Raw genomic sequence first — 12,948 nt, 5'->3', positions numbered from 1 at the left:
CTCTTTCAGCCCTGTCTGTCAGTGTCTCTCTCGGCCTGCTGTCTGCCTGTCCCTGCCTCTCTGTCTCTCTCTCTTTCAGCCCTGTCTGTCAGTGTCTCTCTACTCCTCCTCTCTGTCCTCAGTGTGTCTCTCTCCTCCTCTCTGTCCTGTGGTGTCCAGGCAGTGTGTCTCTCTCCTCCTCCTCCTCTCTGTCCTGTGGTGTCCAGTGGGTCAGTATTAGTGGGCTACACCCAGGCTCACTCACTGCGAGTGTGATCTCAGCAGAGTCTCTGTGCTCTTGGGACACTTGACTTACCTGTCTCTCTCTTTCTCTCCCTGTGCTGTCCCTCTCCTGCCCCCTCTCTCCCTCCACGGACTCCAGCTGGAGGAGGTCCAATCACCACCTCCTGTGAGACAGAAGAAAAAGAAGGTGGGTAATGCTCTGATCCTCTCTTTACTCCTGTCCAGTGTCAAGTCAGTGTCCAGTCAGTGTGTCTGTATGAACCCCTCTCTCTCTCAGTGCTGTGTTCATGTACTGGAGTGTCCAGTCAGTGTGTCTGTATGAACCCCTCTCTCTCTCAGTGCAGTGTTCATGTCCTGGAGTGTCCAGTCATGTGTCTGTATGAACCCCTCTATCTCTCTCAGTGCAGTGTTCATGTCCTGGAGTGTCCAGTCAGTGTGTCTGTATGAACCCCTCTCTCTCTCAGTGCAGTGTTCATGTCCTGGAGTGTCCAGTCAGTGTGTCTGTATGAACCCCTCTCTCTCTCAGTGCAGTGTTAATGTACTGGAGTGTCCAGTCAGTGTGTCTGTATGAACCCCTCTCTCTCTCAGTGCAGTGTTCATGTCCTGGAGTGTCTAGTCAGTGTGTGTGTATGAACCCCTCTCTCTCTCAGTGCAGTGTTCATGTACTGGAGTGTCCAGTCAGTGTGTCTGTGTGAACCCCTCTCTCTCTCAGTGCAGTGTTCATGTACTGGAGTGTCCAGTCCGACTCTTATCGTGACTCTCCTGTCTCTGCTTCAGAAGCGCCGATGCGTCTTTTTAAAGTCCCTGAGCTGCGTGTCAGTGGAGACAGAAGATCAGGACGAGCCGATGGAGGCGGCGGAGACCGTAGCTCAGGAGAGGAAGAGCGAGGGAGAGGAGAAGCAGGCTGCCGGGAAGGACAAGAAGAGGAAGAGGAGGTGTAGGTGAGCAGACAGGGGGGCGCCGCCCGGTCGTGTCTGTGATTCAAGGAGGAGTCTCCTCTTGCTGTTTGATGTCATGGTGACGTCTGTGTCTGTGTCCCTCACACCTGCAATAACAATATCTTTCCAGGTTCCTTTCCTGGTTCTGTGCCTGCTAAGATCTGGACTGGACTGGACTGGACTGAATTGGACTGGACCGGAGCTGAGAGACATCAGACTGGACCGAAGCTGAGGGACCCCAGACTGTGCTGGACCGAAGCTGAGGGACCCCAGACTGGACTGGACAGGAGCTGAGGGACACCAGACTGTGCTGGACCGACGCTGAGGGACCCCAGACTGTGCTGGACCGAAGCTGAGGGACCCCAGTCTATGCTGGACCGAAGCTGAGGGACCCCAGTCTGTGCTGGGCCGAAGCTGAGGGACCCAAGACTGTGCTGGTCTGAAGCTGAGGGACCCCAGACTGGACAGCACTGGAGCTGAGGGACACCAGACTGGACTGGACTGGAGCTGAGGGGCCCCAGACTGGACTAGACTGGAGCTGAGAGGCCCCAGACTGGACTGGACCAAAGCTGAGGGACCTCAGGCTGTGCTGTACCGAAGCTGAGGGACACCAGACTGTGCCGGACCGAAGCTTAGGGACCCCAGTCTGGACCGAAGCTGAGGGACCCCAGTCTGTGCTGGACCGAAGCTGAGGGACCTCAGACTGGACCGAAGCTGAGGGACCCCAGTCTGTGCTGGACCGAAGCTGAGGGACCCCAGACTGTGCTGGACCGATGCTGAAGGACCCCAGTCTGGACTGAAGCTGAGGGACCCCAGACTGCACTGGACTGAAGCTGAGGGGCCCCAGACTGTACTGAAGCTGGGGGGCCCCAGACTGGTCTGAACTGAAGCTGAGGGGCCCCAGACTGGACTGATGACCTTTTGTTAAGCATCAATAAATTTAAAAAAAAAAAAATCTGTTTAGCTTTTGGTTTTTTCCCTCCCCCCCCCCCAAGGTTGCTGCTGGGAGAGGTGTGAGTGGGGCCAGCAGGGGGCGCTCTCACCCTGCAGTCTGTGTGGGTCCTGATACCCCAGTATAGTGACGGGGGACACTGGACTGTAAACAGGCGCCGTCCTTCGGATGAGACGTAAAACCGAGGTCCTGACTCTCTGTGCTCGTTAACAATCCCGGGGTGTTTCTGGAGAAGAGTAGGGGTGTTACCCCAGTGTCCTGGCCTGATTCCCCCCCTGGTCTTGACCCATCATGGCCTCCTTATCACCCCCCTCTCTGAACTGGCTCCATCCCTCTGCTCTCCTCCCCACTGAGAGCTGCTGTGTGCTGAGCGGACTGGAGCATCATCCAGGTAGGGGCTGCACACTGGGGGGGCTGGAGGGGATCCCCCTGACCTGGGAGGAGCTCTGAGTGGAGAGTCCAGACTTATTAATTATTATTATTATTCGTGCTGCACTGGTCTTCAGTCCTGGCAGTGAGAGGGGGACTCTGTGATCAGTACAGATACTTATGACTGTCTAATAATACACGATACAAATGGAAAACAGGGTAGCGCTGTAGTCCCTTCGAAACGTTTTGAACTGCCAGAAGAAGTTTTCACAACCCGGACTCGTGAAGGTACAGGTCTTCTCCCTTTGTCCGGAGTAAGGTGAGAGGTCACCCCCTCGGGGCGCAGTATCCCCGATGCACCCCCCCACCACCACCCAAAACGACACACACTTCTGTGACGATTGGGAGACCCCGGTTCGACCAGCCCCTGCGGTGGAGGAAACGACCCGCTGGAGAGAACACGCAGACTCCACACAGAAGGGTCACCTCGGCATTTATTCCAACAGCAAAACAACACCAGAGAGAAACGGTCTCCGAAAGATAAGCGCACACCGGAAAAAACACGATGGGGTCATAACAAATGGGAATAGGAGTTCTTTTTTTTAATGTCGCGTTTCTACTTTATTAGAGAGAGGCACTGAACTTTGGGGAACGTGACATCCACCCAGTATTACTAGTAGGTTGATAAATATAAATGTTCATTTTCCCCCCGTATGATACCTCGCGAAATATAACGATGGCCAACTCCTTAAGTTGAAATTTAAACCCTTCTCACGCTACAAGACAGTCCGTCAACATCGCCGCGGCCCGAAGCGCGACCTTCGGTATGACGTTGGCGGAAGGGGGTGGGGTAAGTACGTCACAGCCGGGGGAAGCCCCTATCACGTGAGAGGGGTGCGGCGGGCGACGAGCCCCAGGGGGCGAAGAGAAGTTGATTTGCGTGGGGTGTGGAAACACTACACGACCGGGCAAGCGAGCCATTTTTTTTTTGTTTTGTTTTTTCCAGAACATCAGAACAACCGCAGAGATGACCATCGATCCACCTCCAGACGTTTCCTTTTTTGTCCTCTTTGGCCCCCAAAATAAAAAAAAAAACTGGGATCCATCGTGGCGTTGCCAAATTAAAACGTCAACCACTTTTCGGGCTTTCGTGCTGTCCATGATGAAACCGTCATGGTTGTGTAAGCATACGTTACGTCACAGACCGGCGGCGCTCGGACGTGAGGAGTGTCGTTACGTTTTTGAAACGGGCATGTCAGACAAGATCTCTGACAAGATCTCCGAAAAACCCAAACCTGTAAGATTCAATTTCAATTCAGTTTTTATATAGCGCCTTTCACAACAAGAATGCCCCAAGGCCCCGAACAAAGGAGTTGTTCCACACCCCCGCCACCCTCTGTGTAAAGTAGAGCCCCCTGTACTGACTGGAGGAGCTCACCCAGCTGTGTCTGGAGAGAAGCCGGGGTATCGGCTTCAACCACAGGGCTGGGCGGCTTGTTCCCCACCCCCACCCCCTTCTGTGTACAGAAGAGCCTCCTGTCCTGACTCCAGTAGGAAATGTCACCTGGAGGCAACACACCGGCTTCTTTTAACAGATCACCTCGGGAATCGGGAACAACGGAGCTGTGTGCGGACGTCTGTACGGAGGGGTTCAGCGCGGGGGGGCTCCGGGCTCGGGTCTGGACCAGGGGGGGTGGGGACTGTCTGTGTGGAGTCTGCATGTTCTCCCTGTGTTCTTCGGGTCCAAAGACAGGCTTTTGGGCTAATTGGCTTCTGGGAAAACTGGCCCTGGTGTGTGTGTGTCCTGTGATGGAGTGCTGTCCTGTCCAGGGTGTGTGAGTGTGTGTGTGTTTGTCATGTGATGGACTGGTTCCTGTCCAGGTTGTGTGAGTGTGTGTGTCTGAGTGTCCTGTGAGGGACTGGTGTCCTATCCAGGTTGTGTGTGTGTGTCCTGTGAGGGACTGGTGTCCTGTCCAGGGTGTGTGAGTGTGTGTGTGTCCTGTGATGGACTGGTGTCCTATCTAGGGTGTGTGTATGTCCTGTGATGGACTGGTGTCCTGTCCAGGGTGTGTGAGTGAGTGTGTGTGTCTGTGTGTCCTGTGATGGACAGATGGTACCAAGCCTGGACACCCATGAGACACTGGCTTCCTCAGAAGACTCTCACGGAGGGCACACTGTCCCTAACCCGGGTCCAGAAGAAACTACCGTGATCTATAATTCCTGCGCCTCGGAAGGGTTTATGACGTCTATGTCCGGCGCCCGCGCCCGTGGACCGGCGGTTTGGCGTCGCGCTCCGCAGCTCGAGCTTCGGTGCGAGGCAGGGCGGGAGGGAGTCGATGTGGCCTCGGCGCCATCTTTGCTGGTGAGTCAATTGTGACCGTTGCGGTACAACAAACCATCAATCAAGCTTTTCCCACCCCGTCCAGTATTTCTGTCGCGGCCCACGTCCCTTACAATCGACAAACTATAAAAAAAACAGTAGCCCTTCGCAACATTACACGCCATTTTTTTTATTTTAAACGTCCGCTAGATACGCAGGTGGCTCGATACCTGTCTTATCCTCGCCGGCGTCTTTATACCGGCAAGTGAATTTTATTTGGGGTCCCTCAGAATTGTGACAGAAATGTCAGTGAACCACAATAAAAAACGAAACTTTTTTTTAAAGGCGGTGAATGGATTTTTTGAGTAACCGTGTAGCGACTAACGTAAGGAAAAAAAAGTTGTCTTTCCCTACGAAGACGTTTTGGTACAGGACTTTCTTTAAATATCAGTTGTGCATAGCGTTTTACAAAAAGTTGATGATGATCTTGGAGATAATTGCAAAGGAACATTGAGATAACTACCAAAACATTACGTGTGAAACGACAGGACAGAACTTTGAACCCACAAAGAAACAAAGGTATGAAATATTGCCTCGTCATGGGGGGGTTGATAATTGTAGTAAGTGTTCCTAATTTTCGTAAAGAAATGTATATTATGGGAGTCACACGTGAGATTTAGTGTATATACGTTTCATATTGTGCATATATACGGGGTTAAAAAGTGGAATGAGTATGATTATAAACTCGTGTGTCCTATAATCCGATAATTTTTGAACAAGCTTTGATTAGACAGGTGAAAAACAACATCAGATCCTTTTTTTTAATATATTCTCACGTCTGAATATCAGCTTCTCCCCTCTGGCCAACATTTCAGGGCTCCCAGGTGTAGATCCCAAATTGAAACAAATATTAATTTGTTACCCAGTTAAACAGTTAATAGAAGTGAGTGACCAGGGTAAATAAAGGTGGGTCAGTGTAAACTGTTTCTTCTGGACCAGACTTCGTCATGTGTGATATGTCATGACTTCTTATATGAAGTTTTATCTTTATATTTAGTTCTACATGTGTAATAGATGCGATGTGTGTCCATAAAAAGGTTTCTCCAGGGGAAAATCAAGTTCGTTTTAAAACCGTGTTTCCTTTTTAGGGTACGTTTGCATTCCAAGTGTGGGGTTTTTGCCTTTTTATCATATTTTGGATGTGAATCCGTGGTATTTTTGCTGAGACAAGTTGCCTTTCTTATACGCGGAGGGATCTGCTCGTGAGATGTCCGCTTGGTCCATTTCTGAGCTCAGTATAAGGTGTAGAAAGCATGACTGTCATCATAACCCGCATCTCACCCAGGTGTGGAATAATGTTGTGACTATTGCTTCAGCAATAACATGCTGATTGCATGTTTCTAGATGGGTATAACAGAGATCTCAACTACTGAGGGGCCTTATTAATAAAGTCTCCACAGCCGAAGCGCTGTGTCTCTTTTCAGCTGGCGATAAACCTTTCCTCGATCCTTTGCGGACTTGTAAAACTGTTCCTGATCAGAATAAAAAACGCTCACGCTAATACACAAGCACCCGTGTCTCGCCAAAGCTGACAAATAAACAGATGGACAAGCCGCACTGCACGTGTGAACAGGGGAATGAGCGAGCGAGCGGGGATAGGGCGTCTCCTGCGCTTAAAAGCTTACAGCACCTGGTATTCCCAGGCGGTCTCCCATCCAAGTACTAACCAGGCCCATCCCTGTTTAGCTTCCGAGATCAGACGAGATCAGGCGTGCTCAAGGGGGTGTGGCCGTAAGCGAGAGCAAGGCTCGCTGGCACCCTTCTTATTGAGAGGACAGCTCCGTCACCTCTTTTACGACGCTGCTTTTTTTCCCTTGCGTTTTTCTCTTCTTCCCACGTTCTCTCTCTTCACTGCCTTCGTCCCCGCTCTATTTCACTTCAGCCTTTCACTCTTGCTTCCTTCCAATGAGGACGGAGCAGTGGGAGAAAGGGCGCTATAGAGGATCGCTGTGGAGAGCTGCTGCTGTGCTTTGACATCTGAGCTCTGTGGAAAACTATCTCAATACAATTCTGAAAAACGCGACTCTCCGAACACCAGCCGAACAAGTCTCCACAGCCGAAGCGCTGTGTCTCTTTTCAGCTGGCGATAAACCTTTCCTCGATCCTTTGCGGACTTGTAAAACTGTTCCTGATCAGAATAAAAGACGCTCACGCTAATACACAAGCACCCGTGTCTCGCCAAAGCTGACAAATAAACAGACGGACAAGCCGCACTGCACGTGTGAACAGGGGAATGAGCGAGCGAGCGGGGATAGGGCGCCTCCTGCGCTTAAAAGCTTACAGCACCTGGTATTCCCAGGCGGTCTCCCATCCAAGTACTAACCAGGCCCATCCCTGTTTAGCTTCCGAGATCAGACGAGGTCAGGCGTGCTCAAGGGGGTGTGGCCGTAAGCGAGAGCAAGGCTCGCTGGCACCCTTCTTATTGAGAGGACAGCTCCGTCACCTCTTTTACGACGCTGCTTTTTTTCCCTTGTGTTTTTCTCTTCTTCCCACGTTCTCTCTCTTCACTGCCTTCGTCCCCGCTCTATTTCACTTCAGCCTTTCACTCTTGCTTCCTTCCAATGAGGACGGAGCAGCGGGAGAAAGGGCGCTATAGAGGTTCGCTGTGGAGAGCTGCTGCTGTGCTTTGACATCTGAGCTCTGTGGAAAACGATCTCAATACAATTCTGAAAAACGCGACTCTCCGAACGCCAGCCGAACAAGTCTCCGCAGACGAAGCGCTGTGTCTCTTTTCGGCTGGCGATAAACCTTTCCTCGATCCTTTGCGGACTTGTAAAACTGTTCCTGATCAGAATAAAAAACGCTCACGCTAATACACAAGCACCCGTGTCTCGCCAAAGCTGACAAAAAAACAGACGGACAAGCCGCACTGCACCTGTGAACAGGGGAATGAGCGAGGGAGCGGGGATAGGGCGCCTCCTGCGCTTAAAAGCTTACAGCACCTGGTATTCCCAGGCGGTCTCCCATCCAAGTACTAACCAGGCCCATCCCTGTTTAGCTTCCGAGATCAGATGAGATCAGGCGTGCTCAAGGGGGTGTGGCCGTAAGCGAGAGCAAGGCTCGCTGGCACCCTTCTTATTGAGAGGACAGCTCCGTCACCTCTTTTACGACGCTGCTTTTTTTCCCTTGCGTTTTTCTCTTCTTCCCACGTTCTCTCTCTTCACTGCCTTCGTCCTCGCTCTATTTCACTTCAGCCTTTCACTCTTGCTTCCTTCCAATGAGGACGGAGCTGCGGGAGAAAGGGCGCTATAGAGGATCGCTGTGGAGAGCTGCTGCTATGCTTTGACATCTGAGCTCTGTGGAAAACGATCTCAATACAATTCTGAAAAACGCGACTCTCCGAACACCAGCCGAACAAGTCTCCACAGCCGAAGCGCTGTGTCTCTTTTCAGCTGGCGATAAACCTTTCCTCGATCCTTTGCGGACTTGTAAAACTGTTCCTGATCAGAATAAAAGACGCTCACGCTAATACACAAGCACCCGTGTCTCGCCAAAGCTGACAAATAAACAGACGGACAAGCCGCACTGCACGTGTGAACAGGGGAATGAGCGAGCGAGCGGGGATAGGGCGCCTCCTGCGCTTAAAAGCTTACAGCACCTGGTATTCCCAGGCGGTCTCCCATCCAAGTACTAACCAGGCCCATCCCTGTTTAGCTTCCGAGATCAGACGAGGTCAGGCGTGCTCAAGGGGGTGTGGCCGTAAGCGAGAGCAAGGCTCGCTGGCACCCTTCTTATTGAGAGGACAGCTCCGTCACCTCTTTTACGACGCTGCTTTTTTTCCCTTGTGTTTTTCTCTTCTTCCCACGTTCTCTATCTTCACTGCCTTCGTCCCCGCTCTATTTCACTTCAGCCTTTCACTCTTGCTTCCTTCCAATGAGGACGGAGCAGCGGGAGAAAGGGCGCTATAGAGGTTCGCTGTGGAGAGCTGCTGCTGTGCTTTGACATCTGAGCTCTGTGGAAAACGATCTCAATACAATTCTGAAAAACGCGACTCTCCGAACGCCAGCCGAACAAGTCTCCGCAGACGAAGCGCTGTGTCTCTTTTCGGCTGGCGATAAACCTTTCCTCGATCCTTTGCGGACTTGTAAAACTGTTCCTGATCAGAATAAAAAACGCTCACGCTAATACACAAGCACCCGTGTCTCGCCAAAGCTGACAAAAAAACAGACGGACAAGCCGCACTGCACCTGTGAACAGGGGAATGAGCGAGGGAGCGGGGATAGGGCGCCTCCTGCGCTTAAAAGCTTACAGCACCTGGTATTCCCAGGCGGTCTCCCATCCAAGTACTAACCAGGCCCATCCCTGTTTAGCTTCCGAGATCAGATGAGATCAGGCGTGCTCAAGGGGGTGTGGCCGTAAGCGAGAGCAAGGCTCGCTGGCACCCTTCTTATTGAGAGGACAGCTCCGTCACCTCTTTTACGACGCTGCTTTTTTTCCCTTGCGTTTTTCTCTTCTTCCCACGTTCTCTCTCTTCACTGCCTTCGTCCTCGCTCTATTTCACTTCAGCCTTTCACTCTTGCTTCCTTCCAATGAGGACGGAGCAGCGGGAGAAAGGGCGCTATAGAGGTTCGCTGTGGAGAGCTGCTGCTGTGCTTTGACATCTGAGCTCTGTGGAAAACGATCTCAATACAATTCTGAAAAACGCGACTCTCCGAACGCCAGCCGAACAAGTCTCCGCAGACGAAGCGCTGTGTCTCTTTTCGGCTGGCGATAAACCTTTCCTCGATCCTTTGCGGACTTGTAAAACTGTTCCTGATCAGAATAAAAAACGCTCACGCTAATACACAAGCACCCGTGTCTCGCCAAAGCTGACAAAAAAACAGACGGACAAGCCGCACTGCACCTGTGAACAGGGGAATGAGCGAGGGAGCGGGGATAGGGCGCCTCCTGCGCTTAAAAGCTTACAGCACCTGGTATTCCCAGGCGGTCTCCCATCCAAGTACTAACCAGGCCCATCCCTGTTTAGCTTCCGAGATCAGATGAGATCAGGCGTGCTCAAGGGGGTGTGGCCGTAAGCGAGAGCAAGGCTCGCTGGCACCCTTCTTATTGAGAGGACAGCTCCGTCACCTCTTTTACGACGCTGCTTTTTTTCCCTTGCGTTTTTCTCTTCTTCCCACGTTCTCTCTCTTCACTGCCTTCGTCCTCGCTCTATTTCACTTCAGCCTTTCACTCTTGCTTCCTTCCAATGAGGACGGAGCTGCGGGAGAAAGGGCGCTATAGAGGATCGCTGTGGAGAGCTGCTGCTATGCTTTGACATCTGAGCTCTGTGGAAAACGATCTCAATACAATTCTGAAAAACGCGACTCTCCGAACGCCAGCCGAACAAGTCTCCACAGCCGAAGCGCTGTGTCTCTTTTCAGCTGGCGATAAACCTTTCCTCGATCCTTTGCGGACTTGTAAAACTGTTCCTGATCAGAATAAAAAACGCTCACGCTAATACACAAGCACCCGTGTCTCGCCAAAGCTGACAAATAAACAGACGGACAAGCCGGACTGCACGTGTGAACAGGGGAATGAGCGAGCGAGCGGGGATAGGGCGCCTCCTGCGCTTAAAAGGTTACAGCACCTGGTATTCCCAGGCGGTCTCCCACCCAAGTACTAACCAGGCCCATCCCTGTTTAGCTTCCGAGATCAGATGAGATCAGGCGTGCTCAAGGGGGTGTGGCCGTAAGCAAGAGCAAGGCTCGCTGGCACCCTTCTTATTGAGAGGACAGCTCCGTCACCTCTTTTACGACGCTGCTTTTTTTCCCTTGCGTTTTTCTCTTCTTCCCACGTTCTCTCTCTTCACTGCCTTCGTCCCCGCTCTATTTCACTTCAGCCTTTCACTCTTGCTTCCTTCCAATGAGGACGGAGCAGCGGGAGAAAGGGCGCTATAGAGGATCGCTGTGGAGAGCTGCTGCTGTGCTTTGACATCTGAGCTCTGTGGAAAACGATCTCAATACAATTCTGAAAAACGCGACTCTCCGAACGCCAGCCGAACAAGTCTCCACAGCCGAAGCGCTGTGTCTCTTTTCAGCTGGCGATAAACCTTTCCTCGATCCTTTGCGGACTTGTAAAACTGTTCCTGATCAGAATAAAAAACGCTCACGCTAATACACAAGCACCCGTGTCTCGCCAAAGCTGACAAATAAACAGACGGACAAGCCACACTGCACGTGTGAACAGGGGAATGAGCGAGGGAGCGGGGATAGGGCGCCTCCTGCGCTTAGAAGCTTACAGCACCTGGTATTCCCAGGCCGTCTCCCATCCAAGTACTAACCAAGCCCATCCCTGTTTAGCTTCCGAGATCAGATGAGATCAGGCGTGCTCAAGGGGGTGTGGCCGTAAGCGAGAGCAAGGCTCGCTGGCACCCTTCTTATTGAGAGGACAGCTCCGTCACCTCTTTTACGACGCTGCTTTTTTTCCCTTGCGTTTTTCTCTTCTTCCCACGTTCTCTCTCTTCACTGCCTTCGTCCCCGCTCTATTTCACTTCAGCCTTTCACTCTTGCTTCCTTCCAATGAGGACGGAGCTGCGGGAGAAAGGGCGCTATAGAGGATCGCTGTGGAGAGCTGCTGCTGTGCTTTGACATCTGAGCTCTGTGGAAAACGATCTCAATACAATTCTGAAAAACGTGACTCTCCGAACGCCAGCCGAACAAGTCTCCACAGCCGAAGCGCTGTGTCTCTTTTCAGCTGGCGATAAACCTTTCCTCGATCCTTTGCGGACTTGTAAAACTGTTCCTGATCAGAATAAAAAACGCTCACGCTAATACACAAGCACCCGTGTCTCGCCAAAGCTGACAAATAAACAGACGGACAAGCCGCACTGCACGTGTGAACAGGGGAATGAGCGAGCGAGCGGGGATAGGGCGCCTCCTGCGCTTAAAAGCTTACAGCACCTGGTATTCCCAGGCGGTCTCCCATCCAAGTACTAACCAGGCCCATCCCTGTTTAGCTTCCGAGATCAGACGAGATCAGGCGTGCTCAAGGGGGTGTGGCCATAAGCGAGAACAAGGCTCGCTGGCACCCTTCTTATTGAGAGGACAGCTCCGTCACCTCTTTTACGACGCTGCTTTTTTCCCTTGCGTTTTTCTCTTCTTCCCACGTTCTCTCTCTTCACTGCCTTCGTCCCCGCTCTATTTCACTTCAGCCTTTCACTCTTGCTTCCTTCCAATGAGGACGGAGCTGCGGGAGAAAGGGCGCTATAGAGGATCGCTGTGGAGAGCTGCTGCTGTGCTTTGACATCTGAGCTCTGTGGAAAACGATCTCAATACAATTCTGAAAAACGCGACTCTCCGAACACCAGCCGAACAAGTCTCCATAGCCGAAGCGCTGTGTCTCTTTTCAGCTGGCGATAAACCTTTCCTCGATCCTTTGCGGACTTGTAAAACTGTTCCTGATCAGAATAAAAGACGCTCACGCTAATACACAAGCACCCGTGTCTCGCCAAAGCTGACAAATAAACAGACGGACAAGCCGCACTGCACGTGTGAACAGGGGAATGAGCGAGCGAGCGGGGATAGGGCGCCTCCTGCGCTTAAAAGCTTACAGCACCTGGTATTCCCAGGCGGTCTCCCATCCAAGTACTAACCAGGCCCATCCCTGTTTAGCTTCCGAGATCAGACGAGGTCAGGCGTGCTCAAGGGGGTGTGGCCGTAAGCGAGAGCAAGGCTCGCTGGCACCCTTCTTATTGAGAGGACAGCTCCGTCACCTCTTTTACGACGCTGCTTTTTTTCCCTTGCGTTTTTCTCTTCTTCCCACGTTCTCTCTCTTCACTGCCTTCGTCCCCGCTCTATTTCACTTCAGCCTTTCACTCTTGCTTCCTTCCAATGAGGACGGAGCAGCGGGAGAAAGGGCGCTATAGAGGATCGCTGTGGAGAGCTGCTGCTGTGCTTTGACATCTGAGCTCTGTGGAAAACGATCTCAATACAATTCTGAAAAACGCGACTCTCCGAACGCCAGCCGAACAAGTCTCCGCAGACGAAGCGCTGTGTCTCTTTTCGGCTGGCGATAAACCTTTCCTCGATCCTTTGCGGACTTGTAAAACTGTTCCTGATCAGAATAAAAAACGCTCACGCTAATACACAAGCACCCGTGTCTCGCCAAAG

The 12,948-nt window shown here is 52.0% G+C and overlaps 5 non-coding genes and 5 pseudogenes across 5 annotated transcripts; all 10 read right to left on the bottom strand.

Moving 5' to 3' along the window:
- Positions 1 to 6,479: 6,479 nt before the first annotated feature.
- Positions 6,480 to 6,598, bottom strand: LOC148668400 (5S ribosomal RNA). The gene has a single exon (XR_015937557.1). It is a non-coding gene; the product is annotated as a 5S ribosomal RNA (ribosomal RNA).
- Positions 6,599 to 7,135: 537 nt separating this feature from the next.
- On the bottom strand, positions 7,136 to 7,254 carry LOC148668399 (5S ribosomal RNA; annotated as a pseudogene).
- A 537-nt stretch (positions 7,255 to 7,791) lies between these two features.
- LOC148668398 (5S ribosomal RNA) lies at positions 7,792 to 7,910 on the bottom strand. Its single transcript, XR_015939109.1, has one exon. It is a non-coding gene; the product is annotated as a 5S ribosomal RNA (ribosomal RNA).
- Positions 7,911 to 8,447: 537 nt separating this feature from the next.
- Positions 8,448 to 8,566, bottom strand: LOC148668397 (5S ribosomal RNA; annotated as a pseudogene).
- A 537-nt stretch (positions 8,567 to 9,103) lies between these two features.
- Positions 9,104 to 9,222, bottom strand: LOC148668396 (5S ribosomal RNA). Its single transcript, XR_015939108.1, has one exon. It is a non-coding gene; the product is annotated as a 5S ribosomal RNA (ribosomal RNA).
- Positions 9,223 to 9,759: 537 nt separating this feature from the next.
- LOC148668395 (5S ribosomal RNA) lies at positions 9,760 to 9,878 on the bottom strand. The gene has a single exon (XR_015939107.1). It is a non-coding gene; the product is annotated as a 5S ribosomal RNA (ribosomal RNA).
- Positions 9,879 to 10,415: 537 nt separating this feature from the next.
- On the bottom strand, positions 10,416 to 10,534 carry LOC148668394 (5S ribosomal RNA; annotated as a pseudogene).
- A 537-nt stretch (positions 10,535 to 11,071) lies between these two features.
- Positions 11,072 to 11,190, bottom strand: LOC148668393 (5S ribosomal RNA; annotated as a pseudogene).
- A 537-nt stretch (positions 11,191 to 11,727) lies between these two features.
- LOC148668392 (5S ribosomal RNA) lies at positions 11,728 to 11,846 on the bottom strand. The gene has a single exon (XR_015938239.1). It is a non-coding gene; the product is annotated as a 5S ribosomal RNA (ribosomal RNA).
- Positions 11,847 to 12,382: 536 nt separating this feature from the next.
- LOC148668391 (5S ribosomal RNA) lies at positions 12,383 to 12,501 on the bottom strand (annotated as a pseudogene).
- Between the last annotated feature and the right edge of the window lie 447 nt (positions 12,502 to 12,948).

The sequence above is a fragment of the Lepisosteus platostomus genome, chromosome 5 (assembly GCF_059453375.1).
Source record: "Lepisosteus platostomus isolate fLepPlt1 chromosome 5, fLepPlt1.hap1, whole genome shotgun sequence".
Lineage (NCBI taxonomy): Eukaryota > Metazoa > Chordata > Actinopteri > Semionotiformes > Lepisosteidae > Lepisosteus > Lepisosteus platostomus.
The sequence above is the reverse complement of the archived record's forward strand: the minus strand, read 5'-3'. Positions and strand labels throughout refer to the sequence as shown.